At 36.8% G+C, this 21,752-nt stretch overlaps 1 long non-coding RNA gene across 1 annotated transcript in view; it reads left to right on the top strand.

Annotated features, from left to right (window-relative positions):
* LOC306645014 overlaps positions 1 to 21,752 on the top strand; it is a 109,045-nt gene that overhangs the window by 15,372 nt on the left and 71,921 nt on the right. Inside the window, exon 2 of the long non-coding RNA XR_013759501.1 lies at positions 19,180 to 19,283. This is a non-coding gene — a long non-coding RNA (uncharacterized lncRNA). The remainder of the gene's footprint in view (positions 1 to 19,179; positions 19,284 to 21,752) is intronic.

Here is a 21,752-nt window from a genome sequence, read left to right as displayed (position 1 = left end):
TACCCCATCAGAGTGGCAAAGAGGTCAGGCATCTGCTCTCCCCTGCAGCTTTTGTTGAGGCTTGCTCAAATTCTCTTGCCAGAGCATCTGAATCCTCAGGGAATAAGAAGCAGGGCAGTTCAGAATTTCTCCTGGTGGTGGTGGTGGCCATGGCATCTAACCTTCAGTGGTGGCTGTGTCAGCATTTTAGCAGGGTTCCCGAGCTGTAGTGATGGCAGTGCCTACAGTGACATCCACAGTTCTGTGCTGATGGCTCAGGATCTAACCAGGCTAGTCCTGGCAGGTGAGTTGGCGAGGCATCTGGTGACCTTTAGTTTTCTGCTTACTTTTTGAGACTATTCTTCAACCTGTGTGTTGATTCTGTATTACCCAGTACCTTTCAATGAATCCATTTACTCAGTTAGTCTCCACCATTTGCCACCTGGAAACCATCTAATGTGCTGATTTTCTAAGATCCACTTGTTCTATTCTATAACTACTGCTATGCTTGGCTGTGCCTTTATGTCACAGCAGATGTACTGACTGTAGACAAGTCTAACCTTGGTCTGTTCCAGTCTTCTAATTTTAATTTTTAAAGTATAGGTTTTTACACCTAGCCATAATCAACTAGTTCTTATCAGAAATTTGCTACCTTACAGAATGTAGCAACTGATATCGGTTTATCCAACATAAAAAAAGTTTATTTTGGCTCATGGTTTCAGAGGTCTCAGTCCATAGTCAGTCAACCTCATTGCTCGGGCCTGAGATGAGGCAGAACATCATGGCAGAAGGGTGTGGCAGAGGAAAGTTTCTCAGCTCATGACAGTTAGGAGACAGAGAGACAGAGAGGGAGAGGGAGACAGAGAAAGAGAGGGAGGTGGAGAGGGAGGCGGAGAGGGAGAGAGAGAGATTGGGAGAAAGAGAGCTGGGGTTAGTGGGTAGGGGGCGAAGGGAGGAACCAGAGATGATCATGTCTAGATTACTTGCAATACTAAATCTGATGTAAGTGCTATGTAAATAGTTGTTACACTGTATTGTTTAAGGAAGGACATGATAAAACTCTGTACATGTTCAAAGAGACACAATTTTTTTTTCAAAACAATTTTTTTTAAATCAAGGTTGGTTGACTCTGTGGATGTGGAATCAGTGTAGATGTGGAGGACCAACTTATTTAGAATGATAGTAATTTAGTTTGTTATATCATGGTGAGATGCAGGCACATCAATTCAGCCACAGCCAAGAAGCAGGGGGAGCAAACAGTCCAGTTAATGAGTAGAGGGTGGTAGAGGTGGTATAACATGACCAGCCTGTGCTCATATCCAGCTCCTCCTTGCTTCATGAAATAGGAAATATTATATACATATAGGTCCTATATTAAATAATATTCCTAAACCTTGGACTCTTTATCTGGAAAGTGAGGATAATACCTACAACCTCATATTATTTTGAAATTTAACTGAGTGATGTCTTCTGCCGGTTGCTGACACTCTGCTTAAGGCTGTTCAGGAGCATTTTAGTGGAATTCTTAGCTGCAACATCCTGTCGAGCTGGAGTTCTTCAAGGAGTCTCTCTGTCCTTCCCCTGGGTTGAAGTGCTATTATAATATGGAAAATCCAGAATATTTCCTCTCTCAATTGCTTAAATATGTACTTCACACATGGAAACCTCTCTACTCCTTTGCTGCTCACTGTGGGCACTTGTCACTACTTGACCCAGAAGGTCCAACTCGTACGCCTCAGAAGACACTTAGGATCCATCATGAGCCTCTCCTGCAGTGTTTTTCCCCTGAAGACCAAGAAGAATTAATTTACCCAATTTACTATTTGATCTTCAAACTCTGATTATTAAATCATTATTCAGATTCTTCAGCCCACTTTGTTTTTTAAAAGTGCGTTATAAAAAGTTCTTTATTAAATTTGGAGTCCTTTTCAAAGTATTTTCAAATGATATTTGTGGTTCTTTCTAGTTTATAGCTAATCTGCTCTGTTTTATTGCTTTTTTTCTTTCTATGGGCTATTTTTATATTATTAAAAACTGATTTTTTACCCCTATAATTATAATTTTGGCCATAAACTATATAAATGAATTTTTGTTTATTTTTGGAAGTGTTTTACTTTGAAAAAATTGTGGAGAGAGAACCTTTTTTTTTTTTTTTTTTTTTTTTTTGCAGTGCTATGGATTGAACCCAGGGCCTTGTGCTTGCAAGGCAAGCACTCTACCAACTGAGCTATCTCCCCAGCCCGAGAGAGAACCTTTTTATAACCGTATATGCAACTTTATTTTTGGTTCTATAACTTCTTTTTTATTTTGTTGCCTTAAGTTTAATGATTTCTTTATTCCAGAAATACAAATTCTATGTTTTTGTTTTAGTCTGTCAGAACACTCTTTCAGAAATATATTTATTCCCTTCTAGACCAAATGAACAAATACTATTACAAACCCATATTTTAAGCGGCATAATCATTTTATAATATAGTATTTTCTCCTGAACAGTTCTTTCTTTTTGAATGCATTTGTATGTTCTTATACAACCATCTTCTTTTTCTTATTTGTTCTCATTAGTTGACAGGACAGCAGAATACATTTTGACTCATTGTACACAAATGGAGCACAGCTTTTCATTTCTCTGGTTGTACACAATGCAGAGTCACACCATTTGTGCAATCATGCATGTACAAAAGGTAATAACGTCCATCTCATTCCATCATCTTTTTCACCCCCATAACCCCTCGGTCCCCTCTGCTCAATCTAAAGTTCCTCTATTTTTCCCTTGCTCTCCACCCATTATGGATCATCATTCACATAGCAGAGAAACATTTGGCCTTTGTTTTTTTGGGATTGGTTTGTTTCACTTTGCATGGTATTCTCTAACTCCATCCATTTACCTTCAAATGCCGTAATTTCATTCTTCTTTAAGGTCAAGTAATGTTCCATTGTGTATATATACCACAGTTTTTTTTATATCCATTCATCTATTGAAGAGCATCTAGATTGGTTCCACAGTTTAACTATTGTGAATTGAGCTGCTATAAACATTGATGTGGCTGCGTCACTGTAGTATGCTGATTTTAAGTCCTTTGGGTATAGACCAAGGAGTGGGATAGCTGAGTCAAATGGTGGTTCCATTCCAAGTTTTGTAAGGAATCTCCATACTGCTTTCCAGAGTGGTTACACCAATTTGCATTCCCAGTGTGTGAATGTACCTTTCCCCCACATCCTGACCAACACTTATTGTTGCTTGTATTCTTGATAATTGCCATTCTGACTGGAGTGAGATGAAGAGTAGTTTTGATTTGCAATTCTCTAATTGCTACAGATGTTGAACATTTTTTTCATATATTTGTTGATTGATTGTATATATTCTGTGAAATGTCTCCTCAGTTCCTTAGCCCATTTATTGATTGGGTGATTTGGTTTTTTTTGGTGTTAATTTTTTTGAGTTCTTTTTATATCCTGGAGATTAGTGCTTTATCTGATGTGTATGCGGTAAAGATTTTCTCCCATTCTGTAGGCTCTCTTTTCATATTTTTGATTGTTTCCTTTGCTGAGAAGAAGCTTTTTAGCTTGAATTTATCCCATTTATTGATTCTTGATTTTATTTCTTGCCCTTTAGGAGTCTTGTTAAGGAAGTCTGGTCCTAAGCCTACATGATGAAGATTTGGGCCTACTTTCTCTTCTATTAGGTGCAGGTTTCTGGTCTAATTCCTAGGTTCTTGATCTACTTTGAGTTGATTTTTGTGCGGAATGAGAAACAGGGGTTTAATTTCATTCTGCTACATAAGGATTTGCAGTTTTCCCAGCACCATTTGTTGAAAAGGGTACCTTTTCTCCAGTGCAGTGCATGGTTTTGGTCCTTTTGTCTAGTATGAGATAACTGTATTTATGTGGGTTTGTCTCTGTGTCTTCTATTCTGTACCACTGATACAAGACCAATATTTCTAAGTGATGCTTTATGTTTATTTGACAATGTTTAAATGATCATATACTTCACTTTGATCTAATTAGAATTTGTATTATATTTATCTTTCATCTTTTGAAGAAAGGTTTTGCTAGATTGTCAAATTGCCAAACTTATTCACAGTTTAGGATCTTTAAGGATCAATTCTGCACCTTAAGGGGGAATGTTTTTTATTTTCTTTTTTTAAAATTATGATTGTTAAAACATTAATTTTATAAATTTGTGGGTTTCACTGTGACATTTCCACACATGTATATATCAGGCTTTGACCATGTCTACCTTCCCTACTTTCCCCCCTCCTCTTACTCCCCTTTCCTTTCCCTAAGAGTCCCTCTTCTACATTTGAGTCATTTTTTTTTCTTTCTTTTTTTTTTAGTTTCCACATAGGAGAGAAAACATGTGATTCTTGTCTTTCTGTATCTGGCTTATTTTTCTTAACGTGATGACCTCCAGCTCCCTCCATTTTCCTTCAAATGACATGATTTCATCATTCTATGGCTGAATAGGACATTGTTGTGTATATATGCCAAATTTTCTCTATCTATTTATCTGTTGACAGGCACCTAGGCTGATTTCATATTTTGGTTATTGTGAATAGTGCCTCAATAAACATGGGTACACAGGTATCTCTTTTTTGATGCTGTCTTCATTTCCTTTGGATGAATACCCAGGAGTGGTATAACTGAATCATTTGGTAGTTCTATTTTTAATTTTTTGAGGAAACTTCATATCATTTTCCCCTAGTAACTGTAGTGATTTACACGCCCATCAACAGTGTACAAGGATTCTTATTTTTCTTTATTTTTATCAGCATTATTTGTTTTTAATAATAGCCGTTCTAATTGGGATGAGACAGAATCTCATTTGATTTGCATTTACCTGATGGCAAAAGATAATGAGCATTTTTCATATATTTAGTGTCCATTTGTACTTCTCTTTAGATGTGTCCATTCAGATCATTTTCCCATTTTGAATTGGATACTTATGCTTTTGTTATTATGGTTTTTTTTTTTTTTTTAGTTCCTTGTATATTCTGGACAGATGAATAGCTGGTAAAGATTTTCTCCCATTTAGTGGGTTGTCTCTTCACTCTGTTGGTTGTTTCCTTTGCTGTGCAGAAGCTTTTTAATTTGGCATAAGCCTATATGTCGATTTTTGCTTTTGTTTCTTGAAGTTCTATTTGGGAAATTGTTGCTCATGCTAATACCTGGAGGTGTTTGCCCTGTGTTTTCTAAGAATTCAAAGCTTCAGGTCTCATAATAAAGTCTTTGATCCATTTTGAGTTGATTTTTGTACTGGGTAAGACATAAAGGTCTAGTTTCAGGCTTCTACAGGTGGATATTCAATTCTTCTAGCACCATTTGTTGAAGAAGTCTGTCTTTCCTCAATTGTTTATTTTTGGCATCTTTGTTGAGTTGGCACCTTTTTCAGTTGGCTGTGGGTTTATTTCCGTGTCCTCTGTTCTATTCCATTAATCTATGCATCTGTTTTTATGCCAATACCATGCTGCTTTTGTTCTTATGGCTCTGTAGTTTATTTTGAAATCAGGTATTGTGATGCCTCCAGTATTGTTCTTTTTGCTTAGTTTATTTGGCTATTTGGGGGCTTTTGTGTTTTAATTATGAATTTTAGGATTATTTTTTTCTAGTTCTGTGAAGAATGTCCTTGATATTTTAACGGGGATTGCATTGAATCTATAGATTGTTTTGGGTACTATGGTCATTTTAACAATATTAATTTTCTCAATCCATGAACATGGGAGGTCTTTCCAGCTTTTACTTCTTCAATTTCTTTCTGCAAAGTTTTGTAATTTCAATTGTAGGGGTCTTTTACCTCTGTAATTAGATTTACTTTTAGATATTTTGTATTTTTTGAGGCTATTGTGAGATTGCTTTCCTAATTTTTTTCTCAGCAAGGTCATTATTAGTAGATAGAAATGTATCAATTTTCGTATGTTGATTTTGTATCCTGCTAATTAGCCGAATCTGTTTATCAGTTCTAAGAGTCTTTTGATGGTGTGTTGAGGATCTTCTAAGTGTAGAATCACAATCTGCAAACAGGGATAATTTCACTTCCTTTTTTCCTATTTGTGTCTCTTTTATTTCTTTCTCTTGCCTAATTGCTTTGATTAAAATTTCAAATACTATATTGAATAAGAATGGTGAGAGAAGACATCCTATCTTGCTTTTGATTTTAGAGAAAAATATATTCAGTTCCTAATTCAGTAGGATTTTGGCAATAAGTTTGTCATATAGAGCCTTTATTGTGTTGAGGTATGATCTTTATATACCTAATTTATTCAGGGCTTTTATGAAGAAAATTTTACAAAGTTTTTTTTTTCTGCATCTATTGAGATATTCATGTGATTTTTATATTTGCTTGTATTTATGTGATGTATTTTGTTTGTTGATTTGCATATGTCGAACCAACCTTTCATCACTGAAATGGAATCAAGTACATCACAGTGTATAATTTTTTCAATGCACTTTTGAATTTTATTTGCATGGATTATTGAGTATTTTTGCATCTATGTTCATCAAGGATATTGATTGATCTATAATCAGTCTTGCTTTTTTGTGTCTTTGTCATGTTTTTGGTAGCAGGGTAATGTTGGCTTAATAGAATGAGTTTGGAAGAGTTCCTTCCCTTTCTTTTTCTGGAATAGTTTGAGGAATAGTATTAGTGTTTTAAAAGTCTGGTAAAATTCAGCAGTGACTCCATCCAATCCTGGGTTTTCTTTGTTGGGAGACATTTTATTATGCTTCAGTCTCATTGCTTGTTATTGATCTATTTAGGGCTTTTAATATCCTCTGCTTAATCAATTTTATTGTATGTATACTGAAGTTTATTCATTTCTGCTAGATTTTCCAGCTTACTGACACATAACAATAACAATATTCCTTAGTGATTCTATGAATTTACCTCATTTTTAAATCTCTATTTTTATTTAGTTGAATCTTCTCTCTCTTTTTTCCTTCCTTCCTTCCTTCCTTCCTTCCTTCCTTCCTTCCTTCCTTCCTTCCTTCCTTCCTTCCTTCCTTCCTTCCTTCCTTTCTTCCTTTCTTTTTCCCTTTGGTTTAGCTAAGAGTTTGTTAATTTTATTTTTTTTCAAAGAACCAACTTTTTAATTTTATTTGATTCTTTGCATTGTTCTTTTAGTCTCTTTAATTTATTCTGCCCTGATATTTATAATTTCTTTTCTTCTACTGATTTTGGGTTTAGTTTGTTCTTGTTTTTCTAAGACTTTCAGATGCACATTAGGTTATTTATTTCAGATCTCTCTTTTTAAAATGTAGGCACACTTAGCTGCAAACTTTCCTCATAGTACCATTTTTACTGTATCCCACATGTTTGGTATGTTGTGTTTCTATTTTCATTTAATTCTAGATGTTTTTAATTCCCACCTCCCACCAATTTTGTCAAGACCCATTGTTCATTCAAAAGTGTATTGTTCAATCTCCATGTGCTGTATAATTTCTGCAGTTTCTCTTGCTGTTGATTTCTAGTTTCATTCTATTATGGTCTGCTAAGACGCAGGAATTACTTCAATTTAAAAACATATTGTTAGGACTTTTTAACCTAATATCTGATTTATTTCAGAAAAAGTTCATATGCCAATGAGAAGAATGTGTTTTCTGCTGCTGTTGAGTAGAATATTCCATAGATGTTTGTTAAATCCAATTGATTCATAGTATAATTTAACTCTGATATTTATTTGTTGATTTTTTTGGTCTGGATGATCTATTAGTGAGAGTGGTTATTGAAGTCGCCTAGTACTATGGTATTAGGGTCTATCTCTCACTTGTCCAGTACTGTTTGTTTTATAAAATTGGGATTCCAATGCTTGGCGTATATATATTTATAATTGGTATATCTTCTTTATCTTAATAAATTGTTCTCTTTATCAATATGTAGTGAACTTTATCACTTATGATTTTGGGTTAAAGTATTTTTTTTATGGTACTGATGATGGAATGCAGGGGCTTGTGCTTGCTAGACTTAAAGTTTGTTTTGTCAGATATGACAAAACATGACAGTATTGATACTCCTGCTTACTTTTGAATTTGATATGTTTGGAATATCATTTTCCATCATTTTACTTCAGTCTGTTTATGCTTTTACTGGTGAGATGTATTTCGTACAAGCAGTATATTGTTAGTTTTGTGTTTTAAAGCTAATCAGCAAGTCTGCATCCTTTTTCATTTGCTTATTTGCTCATTCAGTGAGATTTATTCTTCCCTGTGCTCTCATGATTATGTTTATCTTTCTTCCTCTTTGGGTATAGATTCCTTTAAGCATCTTCTATAATACTGGTGTAGTGATCATGAATTCCCTTGGTTTATACTTATTATGGAAGGACTTTGTTTCTTTTTTAATTCTGAAGGATAACTTTGCTGGGTATCATCATCATCATCATCATTATCATCATCATTTAGGTTGGCAGTTATTTTCTTTCAGGACTTGAAACAGATCAATCCATACTGTTGAGGACATTAGAGTTTCTGCTGGGAAATTTGTTATTTTGATAGGTTTGCCTTTAAATGTGACTTGGGACTTTTCTCTTGCAGCTTTTAATTTTCTTTATTTGGTCTGTATTTTAGGCAGTTTAACTATACTATGTCCTGGAGAGATTCTTTTCTGGTCATGTCTTATTTGAGATTCTTTAAATGCATCCTGTACCTGGATGTCCATGTCTTTCCCCAGATTTGAAAAATTTCTTGCTATTATTTCTCTGAGCAGGTTTTCTGTGTCTTTAGCTTGTAGTTCTTCTCCCTTGGCTATTTCAGTGATGCACATGCTTGTTTTTTTTAATGGTGTCCAGAGATCTTGTATGTTCTGTTCATTCTTTCTTTTTTTATTTATTAGTGTGTGAATGTGATAACTACTCAACCTATTCTTCAGGCCCTGATATTCTTACTCGTGATGATCAAGTCTATTGGTGAGGCTGTCAATTGAGTTTTTAATCTGATTTATTGAACTTTAATTTCCAAGATTTCTGTTTGGTTCTTTTTCAAAATCTCTCTTTATTTAATTATTCATTTAAATCCTGCCTTGTCTTCCTTAATTCATTCAGCCACTTATTTGTATTGTCTTAGAATCATTGAATTCTTATGAAACTCTTTTAAATTCTTCGGTATTTCATCTACTTCAAATTATCTTTGGAATCAGTTGCTAGAGAGTTGTGAACTTTAGGAGGTGCCATATTGCCTTGCTTTTTCATATTTCTTATGTTTCTACATCGAGACTTGTGCGTTTGTTGGGATGAATATTTCTTCTACTTTTATGTGAGGGCCTTCTATGCAAGCAACATTCTCTTGATGCTGTACCCTAGGATATTGGTTTGTAATGTAGTGTTAAGTTTAATGGTGATTGAACTTCGTATTTTAGTTTCCCTGTGGCTTCTTTGACTGGGATTAGTATTTTTTTCTTCTCCTTCTTTCCTCTCTTGCTCTTTTGTGGTACTTCAGATTGAACCCAGGGCCTCAGGGAATTCCAGGCAAGCACTCTACCACTGAGATACATCCCCTGCCAGATTAGGAAGTATTGACATAATGTGTGTTAGAGCCTGAGGGACCCACTTTCTCCATAGGTCTTACAATGGTGGTGGTGGTATTTCTGGTAGTTCAGGGAGATATGGTGTAAACAGAAGGATATAGGAGTACACCCTTTGTGGTTATTCCTCCAGTCTTATGTGACAGGGCATGAGAGCAACCTATGCTGAGGTTCCTGGTAGAAGTGGTACCCACAAATGTCGTGTTATTTCTTTCTGTTATTGCTTTGGGCTAAATGTTTAGGAACCTTTACCCCACTTGTGCCTATTTGGGGCCAGGTCAATGTCTGGGGGTTCTTATTTACCTTATTCTTTAAGTTGAAGTATTTGCCAACATTTTAGTAGGTCTAGGTTTTTGCTAGAGTTATGTACAGTTTCTCTGAGCTGGGGTGGATGTGTAGTTCAGCAGCACAAGATTCATCCAACTACTTTAATTGCTGGGTTTTATCCCTAGCACTGCCATAGAAAGAAAGAAAAAAAGAAAGAAACAACAACAAAAAGACAAAATAAGCCAAATAAAGTAAAAAGTAAATAAACCAACAACAAGCACCACAAAACCATCAGAGCAGAAAGGGGCAAAAAATAGAGAATAATCTAAAAAGTTAAAAATATTAAAAACAAAGTTAATTTAAAAGGGGAATAAAAGCAAATAAAAAGAAGACAAATTAAAAATTAAAAAGAAAAAGGGGGAAGCAGGAGAAGTTAAAAAAGTGGAAAAAGGAAAAAACAAATAAAGAAGAAATGAAAAAATTAAAGAGAGAGAGAGAGAGAAAGAGAGAGAGAGAGAGAGAGCCAGAGAGAGAGAGAGAGAGAGAGAGAGAGAGAACAATAACAAATAAAGCATTAATGAAAAACTAAAAATTTCTTCTCCATCAAGGTGCTCGACTAGGTGGGCAAGAGTGGATGTTGACACCCATGGTGATCAGAGCTTCATTTTGGGTCTTAGGCTGTGAGGCCCTTTCAGGAAGCAAAGGGGGTTATTAAGTGTATATTGCCTCAGGATCCCAGAGACAGGAAGGGACAAGGGCCTTTGTCTCCCAGGGCATTAAGGTCAGATATGACCTTCTCAAGATGGCCGCCTGTTAGAGCACCATGAGAACTCCCTGGAAGCTCAGTGTGCTTCCCAGTGAAGTTCTCTTCTTGGGAGCCAGTTTGCTCTGCCGGTCTATTGTCTGTGTGCCAGTCTCTTGTTTCTGTGCTAGTCGTGCTCAGTGGGACTCTCCCTCTTTCACCTGTACCCCACTCTCTGCTGTGCTGCTCTGTGATCAGGTGCGGGGCACTCCCTTTCACTCTGTTCCACTGCTCAAAGTCTGGGTTTCTTCAAGCCTCAGTGCACTCGTATTCTCCCATAGTCACCTACCTTGGAAGGCAGCGACTCTGCAGTTGTTTTGATACTGTCTCATACAGAAGTGGGCAAGTGCCTCTTATCCACCATTTTAAATTCTTCTTGTTTGTGTAACTTCTAGATGAGATGTTTGGAAACAGTCTCCAGGTTTCTACTTTTATTTTCACTTTGCATTCATGTTTTCTCCCACCTCAGCATCTGCATTTGCTTATGTTGAAATCATTAGTACAAAGTCACTGTATGACTTTGGTTAGGTCATTTGACTGCTTTGGCCTCCAATTTCCTTATCTGTGAAATTAGGGGAGATTATTTCCTTTTCAACAAATATTTGTTGGGCAATATTATATGCTGGGCATTTTTGAAGGTGCTGGGAAATCTCCTGTGAACAAAATCATTCAGGTTTTTCCCTCATTAGATGTATATTTTAGCTTTATATAAACTCTGATGTCTTTTGTGTTTACAGTGCTGTATGTATGATGATCCTTCCATTCAGTTCCAATTCTCTTTTGAACAAAGTAGAGAACAAAAAACCCTCCAAACCCTGTAATATGTCTGAAGTTCGTTTCTGGCTTTTGGGGGATTTCTTTGACTTAAACAAATACCTTATAATTTGCTGTACAGGGAGTTCCATGGAAACCAGAGTGAGATGTGTTCTAGAAAGGAGTCAGGTCAAAAGCTACCTAGTATATTCCCTCTTAAAGTGAATCCTCAAACACTTTTGGAAATACATTTCGAATCTCGGTTTTTTGAAGCACACCAAAACAAAAAAAGGAAAAGAATTACTGGAACAATTGCCACCGATCTTTATTTAGATATGAAAGTCAGCTTCAGTGAAAGAGGAAATGGAAGATTTCTTGCTTGCTGCCAATATGACAATATTTATTGGGTTATAAGATCATATTCAGTTTATAGAACATAAAGCTCTGTCCTGAGGAGGAGTAGTAATTCAAAGAGGATGAAGAATGAAAAGTATAAATTAATTATTTGACTGACAATATAATGATAAGTAATATGTAATGAGAAATAGTGGGTTGGTACACTTTTAAACTTACTTGCCAATGGATTATTAGAAATCCTTAAATAGGAGCTCTTATAAGAATATTTATGCCAAGTCTTCTTTTTTTCCTTTATATATCCCATTTAATTTAAAGTGGCTATTTGTTGGGATGATAAGTTTGGAATTATATTCAGGTAATGTTGGAACTTTATCAAGATGGAGCCATGCAAAAGTAGAGTTTGTAACATACAGTGGCTTTGAGGAAAAATGAGTGAATAAAGTGAAAGAAAATAATTGATGAGCCAGTAGAAAACCCATAATATTTCTTGTACAAGTGTCAATTCCTAGTGGGGTTTTTGCTTTATTGTAGGGGATAGATTAAATAGTAAATGTTAACTTTTGTCTTCTTCAAAATACTTCTTACTCAAGAAAATAATTCTTGTTTCAAGTCTCAGTTACCACACTTTTTTTTTCTGTTCAGAGTTCATATTAAATTTTCTTAGCTAATTTCACTTATCTTTTTAGATTAATCTGCTAAAAATTCATGAACAATAGCCACGGTGACTAAAAGGAAGTAGGGCCTAGTATTCTGAAAATTCATACATCTATTTTATACATATTGATACATATACAAAATAGCTATAAAAGATAAAGTATTGCAAAAAATGGAGACAAAGCTATTAAGTTTTCAGAGGAGAGGAAGATTACTTACATTGGAGGAAAAGAAAAATTTTTGTGCATAAGATTTGTAGTGGATTTAAAATATAGTGAAATTAGCGCCTTCAGGGATGCAGGGAAGGAACAGTATACTGTAAGATAGAAGGTGTATTGGTTTGGAAGTAACTGAGCTTTGGTTTGATTTTCTCTAATTCCCAGTTTCATCTGTAAAAATTGGGATAATAACATTAAAACCTTGCTGCAGGCTTATTGTGTGGTTAAGATGGTATAATCAAGTGGAAATACCTAGCAAAGTTCCTGGGAAATAAAGTGGGTCTTTGATAAAGACTCTGTCTTATTTTTTAAATGTGTGATGGGGAGGACATTGGAAACCACAATAAGGAGCTTGCTGGAGACTTAATTCTGGTTCTACCATTTACTAACTACAGGACCCTGGGCAATTTTTTAAAACCTTGCTCAGTCTCAGTTTTCTTGAAAGTGGGAATAATTATAGTACCAATTGAATAGGAAGGATGTAAGAAGAAAGTGAGTTCATGTCAATGTTTACTGTTATTTTCTTCATAGGTACCAAGGAACCAGTGGAATCTTCTGAGTTGAGGGTGAGGGGGTTAAGTGGAAGGTAGGATGGTTGGGATATGACAGTGGCTCAATCTTTTTCTTTAGAACAATTAATCTGTTGGTGGTTTATAAATCTGTTGGTGGAGAAGGATTGAAGAGAGATCAAAAGTAGGTAAGACTAGTTAAGGCATTAGTAAATGATCCCAATTAGAGACATTGAGAGCCTGATGAATAATTGTAGGAGGGATGAAGAGGGAGATGTGCTTTTCCGAGTTCAGTGTGCTCATGAATCACCTGGGAATCTTGTGAAAATGCAAATTATGGTGCCGTAGTTCTAGATGGGATCTGAAATGTTGCCTGGATGACAAAATCCCAGCTGGTTTCAATGATGCTGGACCACTGACCACTCTGGCAAGGGTTTAAATGGAGAGATTGATAGAATTTGACAATTCATTAGTTCTGAGGGGAGAAGACAGAGAACTGGCGGGGTTTTCATAGAAAGGAGTTAAACTGAGAAGGAAAATGATAACCTTGGATTGAGCTGCTGGGCTTTGTTCCTTGACACTGGAATTGGGAGAGGTAGAACAGTGTAATGACAGAAGAATAGATTTATTATCAGAAGACCTGGTTCAATCCTGACTCACACAATTATCAGAAAACTGATCTGGACTTCCACTGTTCTTTGTCTTTAATGGTAGACCACACTGACTAATTCAAAGGACTGTGTATAAATTCGTGCAGTTACACTGTCGTGAAAACTCACACTGTGGCCAGCACAGAGGTGGCACTTAAGAAAATAAAAGTTATATCCACAGACTTTATAGATTCCACAGACTAAGCCAGCCCTTGGCAAGGCTGATCTGGGCATTAGCATATACGTTTTTCCTACAGTGTGCATACTGATACTTCAAATTGTTCGGTAATTTGACAGCCTTCTGAACTTTGTGTTTTCTAAGTATTCATTAGCTGACATAATTTCAGGGGACTTGAATGCCAGGATTGGCAGCGGTTCCACCAGAGCTACATCCATTAGAAACCTGCAATCGTCAGATTCTTCCTTTTAAGGCACTTCTCCAGGAATAACTGTCTGAATGAAAGAGGAAAATATCTGGTCAAACTCATTTATAATCATAGTCCAATAATGATAAATGGCAGGCTGTGGGGATAAATCTGTGGCCTTTCATTTACATTTCCAACCAGAGGCAGCATTATTGATGATTGAAGAATTTGCTCTTTAGAATTTCTCTATATCCTTGTGTTGGATATTTTAGACTGGTTGAAAGTAAATATTTTCCCCTTAAACTTGATCTGAACTTTCAAAATTAGCCTTACGTCTGTCCTTATATGTAGCTCAGTCAGTGAGATTTTGTGGATAAGGTTAAACTGCAGTGAACAAAATTTATGATCTACAAGGAATTTATGATGGCCTCACTAATAACTATTTATAATATTAACAAATTGTGGTTATGCTACTATGTCATTGGATTATTGAAGAATAACTTCTTTTATATCTTGCTTCATAAGATAGGTTAGAAAACAAAAATGTAAATACATTTCCAGGCCATATTATCCAGATATTATCTCAAATATGACTGAGATCAAGTCATCCAAAGACTCATTAAGTTGTAAATCTTTTAAAAATAACTTATCCTTTCCAAAAATTAAATTACATAACAATAATTTTGCTTATATTTAGTTTGCAGGGATGCTAAAAATGCAGATTTGGGGGCTTTGCTTCCTTGGTATCACTTCAGTTCAAGGAAATTCAGAATCATGTGAATGGATTGATTACTAAACAAATCATCTCAATTTCTGCTCTACCTCTTTGCATTTTGTAGTCTCCAGTTTCCTTCATTGCTGGAATCCAATATTTTCATCAGCCTAAAAAAATCCAATCTTTCAAGGTTGTAAAGAGCTACAGAAGCAAATCTGTGCTGCCAGAATTATTTTAATCTTGCTTGAGTAGTTGGCTGAAGTCCTTGCCAACCTATTTACTTTAATTAACTCCACAGGTATGGTTCCCTCAAGATGAACTCTTAAGTGTAGTTGACTCCAGATTTAAAAAGGGAAACCCTCCATCTCATGAAATTATAGAACCATTAGGGCTCTTAGAGACCCCCTCAAAAATAATACCAGATTTCTTCTTAAATGGAAAGGCAAAGTGTCTAATAGTTTGCTTGCATAGGGAGCTAACCTACGTAGGAAATAGGTATGAATATTCCCTACTGACAATTCCTAGAGAAGTTTTTGTTGATTGAATGGATTCTATTACTCATTTTATCTCCTCCAAAGAATACCTAAGATTTTTGTGAAAAACCTTTATTTAGATCCATTATTTTCACCCCCCCATAAATCTTTTCTTCTTATATTTGGTACATCTAATCATCATCTATCGAATCATCCTAGAAACCTGGGAGTTCTCCAGAAATCCCTCCTATCCTTCCCGCGGTCAATCCCCAACACCTGCTGGTTTTTACATGCGTTAACTCTGTTCTCTTCCTTGATCCTACCTGGGGATCTGTTTTAGCCTGGCCCTCTCATTTCTTTCTGGATTTTTGTTGCAGAATCCTAAGGGCTCTCTCCGCCTCTGGTTATGGCCTCCTCCGATTTACCTTTCAGAGTGACTCACGAGTGATATATTTAAACCTAAATTTGATCATGTAATTTCCTTTCTGTAGCACTTCATCATTCACAGTAGAAAAGTCTGTTCCATGACATAAAATCCAAGACCTCCCCTGATTTGGCTTTACCAGGTTTGTCTCCCACATGCTGCTTACCACCTCCCACTTCCCATGGCAGCAGGATGTCTCAACCTTGCTACTGCCGACCTTTTGGGCCTGATAGTTCTTTGTTGTGGGGGGTTGTCCTGTGCACTGTAGGTTTAGCAGCATCCCTGGTCTCTACTTACTGATGCCAGTGGTACTCCCTTTCCCAGTTGTGCAACCAAAACCCAAATCTAAACCAACCTTCAGATATTGCTAAATGTCCTCTGGGGTCAAAATTGCCCTCTGATTTATAAATAGTAGTTGGGTTGTGGATCACAAAGGGTTTGCATTCACTCAGTTGTGCAGGACCTCCATTCCTTTGCTGTTGTTATTCGTTCCTGGAATGCCTTTCTCCTTTTTTGCTTAGTGTAGGGAAAAAAAGGAAAAGATTCTGTCCTGTCCACTACTCTGTCCCTCAGGAAGGATTAGTGATCTGGTCAGTCAAGTTCCAGGATACTAATTGGGTCACAGGGTGGGGGGGTAGTTTTATTGTTTCCAAAGGCCACATGTAAGGGTATGACCCACTCTTCAATCAAAAATAAAATCACCCAATTAAAACATTAATCAATGCTTGTAAGAAATCCAAACCATATAGAACATGGAATTCAAAATGAAAGGTTTCAAGAGTCAATGTGTTACAAATTTTTTAAAAACTGTGATACATACTACTCCAACATTATTGCCACCAGAAATCCTACCCCCTGGGGCAATGGCCTCATGAGGCTCCAGGATGGTAGAAACTTGAGGATGGGTGGGCTGATGAAAATATGGGCAACTATTGACTTCATGATCCTTGCCAGGATTACTTGAGAAGGTGATTCACATTTCAGGCCAACCCAGCTCAAAGACATTTCAACAAAACTTAGATAGCCACACCCTTCTTTCATATTACTATTCTTTCCTCAAATCCTTATAGTTCTCTTCCCTTTAAAAATCTACAACCCAGAATAATCAGAGCTATTATCAAGAAAGAGAGACTTTTGACATTTTGTGATGTATGATGTTACCAATTATCAGTTCATAGATGAACTTCAGAGATTCTGCCTCACAAGTCAAGGGTGAGTTTTGGGATCTGTGTGTTTTAGCAGCTTTACCGCCCCCAGATGAGTCAGATGTGCTTCAAGTTAAAATGTGAATGATGTATCCAGGTATCCAACGTTTTGACATCTGAGGATGCCATTTCGTGTTCATATGGATTCAACATCTAGTATCCACACTTTAAAAATTCCAAGTTATGTAGATTTTTAAAATAACAGATGGAGGAATGATGTCTCTATATACCTATGTCCTAAATATTAAGCAGGTCTTCAAAACATGCTAGGTAGAGAGAAAATACCTGCTAGGATTCTTTCTTAAGGTAACAAAAACATGCTTGATGGTGGGGAAACGCGACTCTTTTCATGAAAGTTTCCAGCTACGGGAACAAGGAGTGATTAAATTCCATACAAATTTAATCCTGGAGACCTTATTGCTTAAATAGGGAATTTCACAACAGCCCTTTCCCCTAATTCTGCTGCTGATGATTATTTTTAAGTCTTCATTACTGGTTATGGGTTGGATCTAGGAATGTCCCCTGAAAGGTTCATGTGTTAGGCAAAGCAGTAATGTTCAGATGAAAAGATTGAATTATGAGAGCTGTAACCTCATCAACAGATTGATCCATTGGATGGATTAATAATTTGAATGGGCTACTGGGTGATAACTGTAGTCAGGTGGGTGTGGCTGGGGGAAGGTTACTGGAGGTGTGGGGGTTGGAGTATATCTGTCCCTGGCCCCTCCCCGCTTATGGCAGCCTCCTTCCTGGCTGCCGGGAGCTGAGCAGCTTTCCTCTGCCACACCCTTTGCCCTGTTTCTGCCATGTAGTTGGCTGACTGTGGACTGAGACCACTGAAAACATGAGCCAAAATAAATCTTTCCTCCTCTAAGTTGCTCTTGTCATGTATTTTGGTCACAGTAACGAACAGCTAACATATCACCCCTTTGGATCCTGTAGGAGGTCACTAAGGATGGTTGGGTAAATCATTCCTAGCAGTAGAAACAAAGGTGATAGAATAAGCTGTAAAAAAATTCTTTAAAAACTCGAATTGAGACAAACCTGAATAGCAAGTTGTAACTGTGCTATGATTACAACTATAAAAATCTGTCTGCATATGGACAGGGACTGAAAGGGAGCAGGAAAAAATTGTAAACAGTTTGGTTTGTAGGATGGCAGAAATTTGGGTGGATTTTTCTTTCTTTTATTTTGAGTTTTTGTAATGTTTTGTAATAAACAATACTATAAAAGAAGCAGCTGAACCTGCTGACTAATTATTGTTAGAAAGAGCAGCCTAGCTTCAACTCTATCAGAGCGAAAATTGCTGTTTTGGGGCAGATGCTTTCCAAATTGATGGTATCAGATAACCTTACCCAAGAAGTCAACTCCTTCCAGTTCATAGGAGGATCCCTTCCACCCCAGCCAACTCATTTTGGCAGATGCAGGAGAAATCAGTTCAACTGGGCCCATCGTGAGGGGTTTGAGTCATTTTGTTGTTTTAATTTTATTTTTTAAAATTCGTTGAAATGGTTGATTGGTTTCATCAGCCCCAAGAAAGGTCTCTGACCAAATCATCTTCTGAAATATTTTGAAAAACACAGATGAACATTTGTTCAAATGTATAAGTGGATTCAAACTCCATTTTGAGGGAAATACTGGTATCATCTGCAGGAACCCCTGCAGCTTATCTTTGTGCAGAAATGGAATGGCAAGAATACAAGTCAGGTTCTTAAAAATTTGACAACGGTATGTCAGCCTTACTTCCTGCACATCTGCTGTTTCAAGCATATGGATAATCAACAGCATAGACTATTGTCACTTCAGGCTCTTGCCAGTGAATTCAATCCTGAGGTGACTTGTAGCTATTCACTCTCCAAAAACTCACCTATGACATCTAATACTGGAGAGAGACAATTTAATGGACAGGCTTTTTTCTATTCCTCTTCTCTAATCTCTGTCCTAGTAATTTGTTATAATATCAAGAAGCAATAGCTCTAGACTGAACTACCTCTTTTCCTAATAGAAATGCTCTCACTGAGTTAAAATTTACTAATATGATCTAAGTTTTTTTTGAGAATCTATATAAGAATTGTCCACTGGAACAATGCTTTTGCATTTCTTTGCAAATATCATTGCTGAGGATGTTTTTTTCCTAAGCCATATAAAATCTATTATTCAAAAATGGCATGATAAATTCCTTTTGGATTGAGGTTATTAGCTTTGCTTTGCTTGTAACACAGGCAAAGTGTGGGTTTCTCTTTGTGCCTTAGCTACTGGGAAACTCATGCTCTGCTATGCTTTGTCCTCTGCTACAGGCAGTTTCTGACATTTCAGAGGAACTAAGATGCTCAGCACAGTTGGGCAGAAGGAGGAAGATCCCATTTGGTGCCTGATCAGTTGCTCTGCATGTTGTGGCTTGGTAGGTACAATGCTTCCAATGATCTCATTAGAATTTTTTTTTTTTCTCCAAGAATTTGTTGTTCCTAAAGTGCTAGATTTTTGTAAAGGAAAAAATGCATTTCATTTTCTATAAATATCAAAATTAATTACTCATCGTTATAACTATTCATTAAATTTAAAATTAGATAAGAATGTTCTTCATAGATTTTTTTTTAAGCCTTGAAGAGATCCATTTTATTATAGCATCTACAGCTCCACTATTTAAGGAAATCATGACATAAGGTTCATAATTGAATTAAGTCAATACCTTTGCCCAAATCTTAGGAAGAAATTAGTGAAATATGGTGGTTTGTCAGGTGGAAGGGGAAAATGTGAACAATTGAATAGAATTGTTTTTGAGGGTCTCACCCCTATAAACACATTGAGAAGATATCCATCCCCTCATTCACTCAACACATGAGCCTGATACCTTCCAAGGACCACTTTATGTACTAGGAATACATCAATAAGAAGAACAGACAGAACCCACTGCCCTGATAGAATTTACATTTTAGTGGGGGGAGATAGTCAATAATAAGTAAATAAATAAATAAATATATGGAGTGACAGGTAGTGTTCAGTACTATGGAGAAAAGACAAGTAGGTAAAGGAGGGAGGATGCATGGTGTGGGGGTGGAATTTGCTATTTTAAACAGTGTGATCAGGTGGCATCTGAGCAGACATCGGAAGGAGGGAGCGCTGTGAGTCTCCCCAGGAAGAGTTTCCATGCAGAGGAAACAGTTTGTGCAAAACCTCCAAAGCAGGTGTGCTTGATGTGTTTGAGGAAAACGGGGAGACGGGTATGGCAGCAATGTAGTACTGGAGGAGAGCAGCGTGGGGCAGTTAGTTAGTTGACCTCTAAGGTTCATTCCTTTTTGTTTTTGTGTATTTTTTCTAGGGACCGAAGCACTCTGTGTTCTAACATACCATCATGAATATTCTTTCTTGAGTTCTGTTTTAAGATTTCATGGGTCTGTGACTTCCTCCTGAACTGTAAACCCCTTGAGGACTGGGACATGTTATATCCTCTCTGAATTTCCTGAAGTACTTGGCACAAGACTTTGTATATAATAAGTACTCAGAAAAATACTTGCTGGTTGGATAATTTTGCTTCTAAGGCATCTATCCTTCTCCAAAGCACGAACTCTACTGAGATGGGAAATTCATACCCAGCTTAACACTTCAGTGTGACTGAATTAACAGAACCAATTTCATCCTTGAAGTTTTGAGGGTCTGGAGTGTGTGTGCGGGAGTGTTGTTAAATGAGGAGAAGAAAATATACCTACATCTTATCTTTGTGCATGATTGATTCTGCTTGTATATGAAGTCTCCCTGACAGGTATAAAACATGCATGTGTCAAACATTGTTGTATTGGAGTATTAAGAATACATATTAGAGTACTAAATGCCTGAAGGGTATATTAGTGGCTTCAAAGGATTAAACAACATCCAAGATAGTTATTTCTGCTTTCTGAGAGTACTTTCAACAGTGAATCAACTTTAATTCATGTCTATTACATCTATAGACTTCACAGAAAACTAGTAGCATAGATTCAATGAGTTCCTTGTCACAGACAATAAGAGGATTAATAACATCTCCATCCATCCATCCATCCATCCACTCGTTTACCCAACAGACATTTAATGAACACATGCTATGGACTGAACACTGTGAACAGTTCAATGAGGGATTATGACCTTGATAAACACACAGATAAATAGAAGAACTGACCTAACATTTTAGTACACCGTGATAAATTCTCCACAGAGGTAAACCAAAGATCATGAGTTCTAAGAGGAAAGAAGAGTGAATTTCTTGAAAGCCAGGAAGACTTCCTGAGGCAAATGCCATTTGTATTATCAAAGCTATTTTTGAGATTCCCATTCATCCCTCCAGCTTGGCAGTTTATTTGCCTCTGTTGTTTTCCCATGCCACTTGCTACTTGCTTTTAATTACAGCAGTACCCTGTTTATTATAATTATCAATTTGCTGTCTGCTGTCTCTGCTTGACCTTGACTCTTCAATAAGAGTGAATAAGACTGTGTCTTATTCATTTTTAACCCTACACAGTTTCCAACACAGGTCAAATGATGTTAGCAGACTCAAAATGAATGAATCCTAAAGAATAAGTGGAAATTTTCTAGATCCAGGAGGAGGGAGAAGGGAACTGAAGATAGAAGCATGAGCTTGTGGGAAGTTATGGAGGCATCCATGGGTACAGTGTGTTGGGAAGATGGGGAGTGGTTTGTAAAAGTGGCCCAGAGGGAACATTCAGGGGAGGAATGGGAGATGACTTAGGAATGATGTAGGGCATTTTGATGAGTCCGCTGGAAGCAGTCATGGAAAATGACTTATAATGCAAAAGCTTTTGAAAATCTATCACACAACATGTGCTACAGCTGTCTCTGACCCCAACTCCATCCCCAGGACTTGACTCCTTCTACCCTT

The sequence above is a fragment of the Sciurus vulgaris genome (genome assembly GCF_902686455.1).
Source record: "Sciurus vulgaris genome assembly, chromosome: 15".
Classification (NCBI taxonomy): domain Eukaryota; kingdom Metazoa; phylum Chordata; class Mammalia; order Rodentia; family Sciuridae; genus Sciurus; species Sciurus vulgaris.
The sequence above is the reverse complement of the archived record's forward strand: the minus strand, read 5'-3'. Positions and strand labels throughout refer to the sequence as shown.